The sequence below is a fragment of the Durio zibethinus genome, unplaced genomic scaffold (genome assembly GCF_047325235.1).
Source record: "Durio zibethinus cultivar Kanyao isolate XHJ-2024 unplaced genomic scaffold, ASM4732523v1 HiC_scaffold_404, whole genome shotgun sequence".
Classification (NCBI taxonomy): domain Eukaryota; kingdom Viridiplantae; phylum Streptophyta; class Magnoliopsida; order Malvales; family Malvaceae; genus Durio; species Durio zibethinus.
In genome coordinates this window covers 445,001-455,000 of record NW_028323027.1, presented here as the reverse complement: position 1 = coordinate 455,000, position 10,000 = coordinate 445,001, and positions in this window count along the sequence as shown.

Genomic DNA, 10,000 nt, shown 5'->3' with positions numbered 1-10,000 from the left:
GATGGCACATGCATCGACCATCATCGGCATAGGCTGCCCTTCGGTACGGGCACTTGCCTCGACCGCCATCGGCACAAGCTGGGCCCTGGTGTGGGTTGTTGCCTCGATCACCAGCGGCACATGCTGAGCCTTGGTGCGGGCGGTTGCCTCGAGCACCATCCGCAGACCCTGGGCCCTGGTGCGGCCGGTTGCCCCGATAACCATCGGCACACGCTGGGCCCTGGAGCGGCCGGTTGCCTCGATCACCATCGGCAAAAGCTGGGCCCTGGTGGGGGCGCTTGCCTCGACCACCATCGGCACACGCTGGGCACTGGTGCGGGCGCTTGCCTCGACCACCATCGGCACACGCTGGGCCCTGGTGCGGGCGGTTGCCCCCAGCACCATCGGCACACGTTGGGCCCTGGTGCGGGCGCTTGCCTCGACCACCATCGGCACACGCTGGGCCCTGGTGCGGGCGCTTGCCTCGACCACCATCGGCACACGCTGGGCCCTGGTGCGGGCGCTTGCCTCGACCACCATCGGCACACGCTGGGCCCTGGTGCGGCAGGTTGCCTCGACCACCATCGGCACACGCTGGGCCCTGGTGCGGTCGGTTGCCTCGAGCACCATCGGCACACGCTGGGCCCTGGTGCGGGCGGTTGCCTCGACCACCATCGGCACACGCTGGGCCCTGGTGCGGCAGGTTGCCTCGAGCACCATCGGCACACGCTGGGCCCTGGTGCGGCAGGTTGCCTCGAGCACCATCGGCACACGCTGGGCCCTGGTGCGGTCGGTTGCCTCGATCACCATCGGCACACGCTGGGCCCTGGTGCGGGCGGTTGCCTCGACCACCATCGGCACACGCTGGGCCCTGGTGCGGCAGCTTGCCTCGAGCACCATCGGCACACGCTCGGCCCTGGTGCGGTCGGTTGCCTCGAGCACCATCGGCACACGCTGGGCCCTGGTGCGGGCGCTTGCCTCGACCACCATCGGCACACGCTGGGCCCTGGTGCGGTCGGTTGCCTCGAGCACCATCGGCACACGCTGGGCCCTGGTGCGGGCGGTTGCCTCGACCACCATCGGCACACGCTGGGCCCTGGTGCGGGCGGTTGCCTCGACCACCATCGGCACACGCTGGGCCCTGGTGCGGGCGCTTGCCTCGACCACCATCGGCACACGCTCGGCCCTGGTGCGGTCGGTTGCCTCGAGCACCATCGGCACACGCTGGGCCCTGGTGCGGCAGGTTGCCTCGACCACCATCGGCACACGCTGGGCCCTGGTGCGGCAGGTTGCCTCGACCACCATCGGCACACGCTGGGCCCTGGTGCGGCAGGTTGCCTCGACCACCATCGGCACACGCTGGGCCCTGGTGCGGTCGGTTGCCTCGACCACCATCGGCACACGCTGGGCCCTGGTGCGGGCGCTTGCCTCGACCACCATCGGCACACGCTGGGCCCTGGTGCGGCAGGTTGCCTCGAGCACCATCGGCACACGCTGGGCCCTGGTGCGGCAGGTTGCCTCGACCACCATCGGCACACGCTGGGCCCTGGTGCGGGCGCTTGCCTCGAGCACCATCGGCACACGCTCGGCCCTGGTGCGGTCGGTTGCCTCGAGCACCATCGGCACACGCTGGGCCCTGGTGCGGCAGGTTGCCTCGACCACCATCGGCACACGCTGGGCCCTGGTGAGGGCGCTTGCCTCGACCACCATCGGCACACGCTCGGCCCTGGTGCGGTCGGTTGCCTCGAGCACCATCGGCACACGCTGGGCCCTGGTGCGGGCGCTTGCCTCGAGCACCATCGGCACACGCTCGGCCCTGGTGCGGTCGGTTGCCTCGAGCACCATCGGCACACGCTGGGCCCTGGTGCGGCAGGTTGCCTCGACCACCATCGGCACACGCTGGGCCCTGGTGCGGGCGCTTGCCTCGACCACCATCGGCACACGCTCGGCCCTGGTGCGGCAGGTTGCCTCGACCACCATCGGCACACGCTGGGCCCTGGTGCGGGCGCTTGCCTCGACCACCATCGGCACACGCTCGGCCCTGGTGCGGCAGGTTGCCTCGAGCACCATCGGCACACGCTGGGCCCTGGTGCGGGCGGTTGCCTCGACCACCATCGGCACACGCTGGGCCCTGGTGCGGGCGGTTGCCTCGACCACCATCGGCACACGCTGGGCCCTGGTGCGGGCGCTTGCCTCGACCACCATCGGCACACGCTGGGCCCTGGTGCGGCAGGTTGCCTCGAGCACCATCGGCACACGCTGGGCCCTGGTGCGGCAGGTTGCCTCGACCACCATCGGCACACGCTGGGCCCTGGTGCGGGCGCTTGCCTCGAGCACCATCGGCACACGCTCGGCCCTGGTGCGGTCGGTTGCCTCGAGCACCATCGGCACACGCTGGGCCCTGGTGCGGCAGGTTGCCTCGACCACCATCGGCACACGCTGGGCCCTGGTGAGGGCGCTTGCCTCGACCACCATCGGCACACGCTCGGCCCTGGTGCGGTCGGTTGCCTCGAGCACCATCGGCACACGCTGGGCCCTGGTGCGGGCGCTTGCCTCGAGCACCATCGGCACACGCTCGGCCCTGGTGCGGTCGGTTGCCTCGAGCACCATCGGCACACGCTGGGCCCTGGTGCGGCAGGTTGCCTCGACCACCATCGGCACACGCTGGGCCCTGGTGCGGGCGCTTGCCTCGACCACCATCGGCACACGCTCGGCCCTGGTGCGGCAGGTTGCCTCGACCACCATCGGCACACGCTGGGCCCTGGTGCGGGCGCTTGCCTCGACCACCATCGGCACACGCTCGGCCCTGGTGCGGCAGGTTGCCTCGAGCACCATCGGCACACGCTGGGCCCTGGTGCGGGCGGTTGCCTCGACCACCATCGGCACACGCTGGGCCCTGGTGCGGGCGCTTGCCTCGACCACCATCGGCACACGCTGGGCCCTGGTGCGGCAGGTTGCCTCGAGCACCATCGGCACACGCTGGGCCCTGGTGCGGCAGGTTGCCTCGAGCACCATCGGCACACGCTGGGCCCTGGTGCGGTCGGTTGCCTCGAGCACCATCGGCACACGCTGGGCGCTGGTGCGGGCGCTTGCCTCGACCACCATCGGCACACGCTGGGCCCTGGTGCGGCAGGTTGCCTCGATCACCATCGGCACACGCTGGGCCCTGGTGCGACAGGTTGCCTCGAGCACCATCGGCACACTATCGGCCCTGGTGCGGGCGGTTGCCTCGACCACCATCGGCACACGCTGGGCCCTGGTGCGGGCGCTTGCCTCGGGCACCATCGGCACACGCTGGGCCCTGGTGCGGGCGGTTGCCTCGAGCACCATCGGCACACGCTGGGCCCTGGTGGGTTTAGGCACATCTTCAAATTTCTGCCGTGCCAATGCCATTTTTATGGCTTGTAAATTCATACAATGGTCCCCTAAGCCTTCACGTGAAGTTTCGTTGGAAGATGACTCGTTTTCTATTTTTCACGATTTTCGAAACTTTTTGCGGTTCGGGATTTTTTAAAATTTTTTTATAAGGATTTTTGGCCCCAAATTTTGTAGGCATGATCCTTCTATTTTTGTTGGCATGCACAAAAAAATTCAGCTAAAAACTCGAAGTAGAGAAGATTTTGTGACCGTTTGAAAAAAGTGTCCCCATTTCAGACACTTTAACGGCTACTGGTAGCAAACCTGTAAAATCTCAAATGCTCTTTAAGGGGGTGTGAATTCTCAGAGGTTTGATGAGGGATAGGGGGCCAACACAAGGCCAAGTACCAGCACCCATCGCACACCATGTGCGCACACCCCCCCGGCCCCCCTCCCAATCGCCGGAACCCCAATGCCGCCGGTCAGGTTCTCCGGCGGTACTCCGGCGATGCTCCGGCGATGCTCCGGCGATGCTGTCCCGAGTGAAAAAAATGCGGCACCAGCACATGCTGGAGCCAAGCATGGGCACCGTGGCTCAAAATCGAACTTCGGCCAAGGCCTCGACCATCAATGGCACATGATGACGCATGGTGATGGCACATGCATCGACCATCATCGGCATAGGCTGCCCTTCGGTACGGGCACTTGCCTCGACCGCCATCGGCACAAGCTGGGCCCTGGTGTGGGTTGTTGCCTCGATCACAATCGGCACATGCTGAGCCTTGGTGCGGGCGGTTGCCTCGAGCACCATCGGCAGACCCTGGGCCCTGGTGCGGCCGGTTGCCCCGATAACCATCGGCACACGCTGGGCCCTGGGGCGGGCGCTTGCCCCCAGCACCATCGGCACACGCTGGGCCCTGGTGCGGGCGCTTGCCCCGAACACCATCGGCACGTGGGCCGAGTGAATCTTGTCCTGAGGGGCAGGAGGCGTCGAGTTGCATGATTAATTACTAATGTGTGCTCTTGCTGTATGGTGCAGGTGCCCCAGGGGGGGGGTGCAAGCCGAAGTATTCGGGTCCAAGCATGAGACTACTACACAGAAGAGTATGAAGTGGCTGAAGATTGAAGCCACAAGCGAGATGGTCAGTGGACCATGAGCTGCGTTGGTCAGTGGACCGTGAGTTCTTGTGGTCAGAGGATCACGAGAGTGTGTGTGTGAACCAGGATATTGAACTTGTATTGGCCGAAAGGGAAGGCTTCACGAGTAGTGGTGGTCAGTGGGCCACGACAGGATGTTTTCCAGTGGAACAAGAAAGGGAAAACGGCCAGTTGACAAGGCCTCAGTCGTGCAAGTCAGTGGACCTTGAGGATCGAGCGGGTGAATCCCCGAGTCAAACAAATCAGTGGGCTAGAAGTGCTGGTAGATCAGTGGGTCTCCGAGTATAAGCGGATTTTGGGACGCCCTAGGAACTGGGCTGGAGTCAAAACTATCGAGCAATAGAACCATCAAGGAGACAGGGTTGCGCATAATGCTGTGCTGAGTTTCGAGTAAAAGTGGGGGAGACCTGTCAATTCCCCACGAGACTGAGCCGAGATAAAAGAGCTTGAGCAATGGAGCATAGTGTTCAAGCCGGAGGCAAAGACCGAGTTAGCACGTTTTAAGGTGCCGTCTTGGGGGCGGTTGGCCTGAGGGCCACACCTAGAGAGGTGACCTTGGAGGGGCCGAGAGGACCCAAGTTGGGAGATGACCAAAGTGCTTGAATGCCACTGTGCTAGGGTCATCATGTAGAGTGCCGCATGAGTGCGGTTGACCTAAGCATCACGTCCAGAGGGGCGCATCAGTGAGTTGATGCTGCAAGCGTGCAGTTGGTGTGAGGGGTCACGTCCGGTGGGACGCACCACATGAGTGGCAAAGCTGTGGTCATTCATTCTACTGAGGGTCATCGATCAATGAGGGCACCACGAGGTCGCAACCTAACAAGGATCAAGGGATGAAGCCATGGTATGGCCCATATGAGTACAACCAAGATAGGTCAGGCGGTTCGAACTACAACAAAGCTGAGCAACAATGGGACCAATCTACACCAACTATGGACGAGTACTGTGGACGGTGCCTCATGTGACGGGACCTCGACCCAATCCTTGAGGGCACAAGTAAGAGACATATGAGGAAATGTCAGCTGTGTGCAACAAGATAGTTGGGTGTGGTCTTGGCGTCGATGAGGGCATCGACATAGTAAGTGGGGGAGAGTGTCATGGTCAGGCCTTGGTCCTGCCATGACTGATCCTGAACCAAGCAGTGGTCGAGACCGAGCTGGCGGGAAAGTGGTTCTACGAGATGTGGGCGTGCATTCCGAGCTTTGGAACATGATGCTAGCATGTTGTGGGGGCAATGGGAGCCCCGAGCCGCAAGATACGCGGGGAAGTTCGGGACAGTGGTCAGACACCCTCAAGCCAAGTAGCCGGGCGGGTGCCGTTGGTCGAAGCCATGCACGGGCACCTTCGAGTGGGTTGGTGGAGTAATGAGCAGAATCAAGGAGCAAGGGTGACCAAGAGGAAGATTACGGGGCCCTGAGTTAGCCAGAGAAAGGCCCTAGGATGGCTGGGCAGAAAAGTGTCCCCGTTTCAGACATTCTTACGGTCACTGGTAGCATAGTGGGAAAATCTCTAACGCTCTTTATAGGGGGATGTTTGGTGTCAGCTCTCCACCACCCCCTTGGCTAGCGGGCAGGCGGGGGCCTGGCTAGTCTGAAGTGAGCTACTCCTAGGCACTCGTGGTGTCTAGGTGGGCGGGCATCGTAGGGTCACGAGCGTGGCATGATGTTTTCTCGGGTAAGGTAAACCCGGGGACGGTTGGGGCCGGCGGGCCTCGTATCGCGCCTTTGCATTGAGACAGGGGGTTTGACGGTAGAATCCGTTATGCCCCTCGGTTTCCCCTCCTCGAGCCGAAAGGATCATGTGATGGTGTTTACGTAAGAGGGATACCATCGGGCCAAAGGGGTGTGCGGGCTAGCAGACAGGCATGCTGCTAGACCCCTGTGGCCAGTCGGGTTGGTGGGCTGCCACTGAGGCAGTCCGCCCTAGTCCCCTTATGGGACTAGCATGATGTGGGGTGTCAATCATGCGTGCGGGCAGAAACTGGGTGCTCGGGGGCTGATGCCCAATGGGAGTTGGGTTCCTCCCTATAGAGTTTGAACTGAACGACCCTACGGGGTCAAAGCCAGGTAAGGCTCGTGGGCATGTGGCTCGAAGGATCGAAGTGGATCTGTCCAAGAGAAAAATAGGCTTGGTGAAGGCTGACCTTGACTAAGAGTAGTCTTGGTGCCGCATGGGTTGCGTGGTTTCAGTAGGAGGAACGCGCGGACCGTGACACTTGGTATCAGAGCCTAGGTTGGCTCAGTGGCGAGAGTTACGCGACCCCATGTGTGGGTCTGGTGATGCGAAATTACGGTGGTGCCAAGCCCGAATGGAGCTATCGAGACACAAATGCAGTTTTTGTGCCTATGGGGGCTCGGGAAAGGGCCACCGTTGCATGCGATGGGAAATATTGGGCCTATGTAAAATGGCTCTCGAGTAGACTCTTGGACGCCTAGAAAAAGGGCACCAGAGTCTAGCCTCACCTAGAAAAAGGTGTTGGCATATGTTGTGGCATGTGATGCCTTTACGGTGAAAGGAACCGTAGTGAGACCGAGATCCGAAAAGGGTCTTACACCATGAAATGGTGTTGTGTCAGGCCACGTGGGCCGAGTGAATCTTGTCCTGAGGGGCAGGAGGCGTCGAGTTGCATGATTAATTACTAATGTGTGCTCTTGCTGTATGGTGCAGGTGCCCCAGGGGGGGGTGCAAGCCGAAGTATTCGGGTCCAAGCATGAGACTACTACACAGAAGAGTATGAAGTGGCTGAAGATTGAAGCCACAAGCGAGATGGTCAGTGGACCATGAGCTGCGTTGGTCAGTGGACCGTGAGTTCTTGTGGTCAGAGGATCACGAGAGTGTGTGTGTGAACCAGGATATTGAACTTGTATTGGCCGAAAGGGAAGGCTTCACGAGTAGTGGTGGTCAGTGGGCCACGACAGGATGTTTTCCAGTGGAACAAGAAAGGGAAAACGGCCAGTTGACAAGGCCTCAGTCGTGCAAGTCAGTGGACCTTGAGGATCGAGCGGGTGAATCCCCGAGTCAAACAAATCAGTGGGCTAGAAGTGCTGGTAGATCAGTGGGTCTCCGAGTATAAGCGGATTTTGGGACGCCCTAGGAACTGGGCTGGAGTCAAAACTATCGAGCAATAGAACCATCAAGGAGACAGGGTTACGCATAATGCTGTGCTGAGTTTCGAGTAAAAGTGGGGGAGACCTGTCAATTCCCCACGAGACTGAGCCGAGATAAAAGAGCTTGAGCAATGGAGCATAGTGTTCAAGCCGGAGGCAAAGACCGAGTTAGCACGTTTTAAGGTGCCGTCTTGGGGGCGGTTGGCCTGAGGGCCACACCTAGAGAGGTGACCTTGGAGGGGCCGAGAGGACCCAAGTTGGGAGATGACCAAAGTGCTTGAATGCCACTGTGCTAGGGTCATCATGTAGAGTGCCGCATGAGTGCGGTTGACCTAAGCATCACGTCCAGAGGGGCGCATCAGTGAGTTGATGCTGCAAGCGTGCAGTTGGTGTGAGGGGTCACGTCCGGTGGGACGCACCACATGAGTGGCAAAGCTGTGGTCATTCATTCTACTGAGGGTCATCGATCAATGAGGGCACCACGAGGTCGCAACCTAACAAGGATCAAGGGATGAAGCCATGGTATGGCCCATATGAGTACAACCAAGATAGGTCAGGCGGTTCGAACTACAACAAAGCTGAGCAACAATGGGACCAATCTACACCAACTATGGACGAGTACTGTGGACGGTGCCTCATGTGACGGGACCTCGACCCAATCCTTGAGGGCACAAGTAAGAGACATATGAGGAAATGTCAGCTGTGTGCAACAAGATAGTTGGGTGTGGTCTTGGCGTCGATGAGGGCATCGACATAGTAAGTGGGGGAGAGTGTCATGGTCAGGCCTTGGTCCTGCCATGACTGATCCTGAACCAAGCAGTGGTCGAGACCGAGCTGGCGGGAAAGTGGTTCTACGAGATGTGGGCGTGCATTCCGAGCTTTGGAACATGATGCTAGCATGTTGTGGGGGCAATGGGAGCCCCGAGCCGCAAGATACGCGGGGAAGTTCGGGACAGTGGTCAGACACCCTCAAGCCAAGTAGCCGGGCGGGTGCCGTTGGTCGAAGCCATGCACGGGCACCTTCGAGTGGGTTGGTGGAGTAATGAGCAGAATCAAGGAGCAAGGGTGACCAAGAGGAAGATTACGGGGCCCTGAGTTAGCCAGAGAAAGGCCCTAGGATGGCTGGGCAGAAAAGTGTCCCCGTTTCAGACATTCTTACGGTCACTGGTAGCATAGTGGGAAAATCTCTAACGCTCTTTATAGGGGGATGTTTGGTGTCAGCTCTCCACCACCCCCTTGGCTAGCGGGCAGGCGGGGGCCTGGCTAGTCTGAAGTGAGCTACTCCTAGGCACTCGTGGTGTCTAGGTGGGCGGGCATCGTAGGGTCACGAGCGTGGCATGATGTTTTCTCGGGTAAGGTAAACCCGGGGACGGTTGGGGCCGGCGGGCCTCGTATCGCGCCTTTGCATTGAGACAGGGGGTTTGACGGTAGAATCCGTTATGCCCCTCGGTTTCCCCTCCTCGAGCCGAAAGGATCATGTGATGGTGTTTACGTAAGAGGGATACCATCGGGCCAAAGGGGTGTGCGGGCTAGCAGACAGGCATGCTGCTAGACCCCTGTGGCCAGTCGGGTTGGTGGGCTGCCACTGAGGCAGTCCGCCCTAGTCCCCTTATGGGACTAGCATGATGTGGGGTGTCAATCATGCGTGCGGGCAGAAACTGGGTGCTCGGGGGCTGATGCCCAATGGGAGTTGGGTTCCTCCCTATAGAGTTTGAACTGAACGACCCTACGGGGTCAAAGCCAGGTAAGGCTCGTGGGCATGTGGCTCGAAGGATCGAAGTGGATCTGTCCAAGAGAAAAATAGGCTTGGTGAAGGCTGACCTTGACTAAGAGTAGTCTTGGTGCCGCATGGGTTGCGTGGTTTCAGTAGGAGGAACGCGCGGACCGTGACACTGGGCCCTGGTGCGGGCGGTTGCCTCGACCACCATCGGCACACGCTGGGCCCTGGTGCGGACGGTTGCCTCGAGCACCATGGGCACACGCTGGCCCTTGGTGCGGGCTCTTGCCTCGACCACCATCAGCAGAAGATAGCCCCTACGTCGAACACCATCGATACATGCCGGGCCTTGGTGTGGGCACATGCCTCGAGCTGGTGCGGGCGGTTGCCTCGACCACCATCGGCTCACGTTGGCCCTTGTTACGGGCACATGCCTCGACCACCATCGGCACCTGCGCACCCTCGGTGTGGGATTTGCTTGTTTGGAAAAAGTGTCCCCGTTTCAGACATTTTAACGTCTACTGGTAGCATATCTGTAAAATCTCTAATGCTCTTTAGGGGGTGGTGGTCCGGCACCCCCTCTCCCCCCCCCACGGGGGGAGTAGGTGTGCGCGATGGGCCTCCCATTGCGTGCACCCCGGCCAACGTCCCTCGAACGAAATACAGGGCGTGCATGCCTTCC